Source organism: Seriola lalandi, unplaced genomic scaffold (genome assembly GCF_002814215.2).
Source record: "Seriola lalandi dorsalis isolate HSWRI2012SDOR001 ecotype SW California unplaced genomic scaffold, Sedor1 jcf7180002053996, whole genome shotgun sequence".
Lineage (NCBI taxonomy): Eukaryota > Metazoa > Chordata > Actinopteri > Carangiformes > Carangidae > Seriola > Seriola lalandi.
In genome coordinates this window covers 4,256-4,813 of record NW_019524549.1, presented here as the reverse complement: position 1 = coordinate 4,813, position 558 = coordinate 4,256, and positions in this window count along the sequence as shown.

Genomic DNA, 558 nt, shown 5'->3' with positions numbered 1-558 from the left:
GTGTGTGTGTGTGTGCGTGTGTGTGTGTGTGTGTATGTGTGTGTGTTATTTTGATATCTCCTGTTGTTTTGGTGCTCTGTCCTCTCGGCTGTATTGTTTGTTTAACCATTAAATATCTATAATGTTCCTCTGCTCGTGTGTTTTTGCTACAACTCTTTACTGAAAAGAAACTAATGGCAACAAATCAACAGTCTCCATGGAAACAGTAGAATTTTACCGCTGTAAAATCTCTTTCACTGCTGTAAATTACTTAAGTCTTTTGCTTAACTTAAAAGTACTTCCTGTAGTTAGAGTATCACAGTAAAAGTACTTCCTGTAGTTACATTATCACAGTAAAAGTACTTCACTGTGTAGTAAACCGTCCCGTGACTGATCTCAGATCATTAATCCTGAGTCATCGATGCTTCAGCAGCATTTTACTGTTGTTGCTGCTCCAGGTGGAGCTGCGTTAACTACATCATGTACACTAACATAGTTCAGTCCATTGGTTCCCAACCTGAGGGTCGAGCCCCTCCAAAGGGTCAACAGATAAATCTGAGGGGTTGTCATGATTCATTG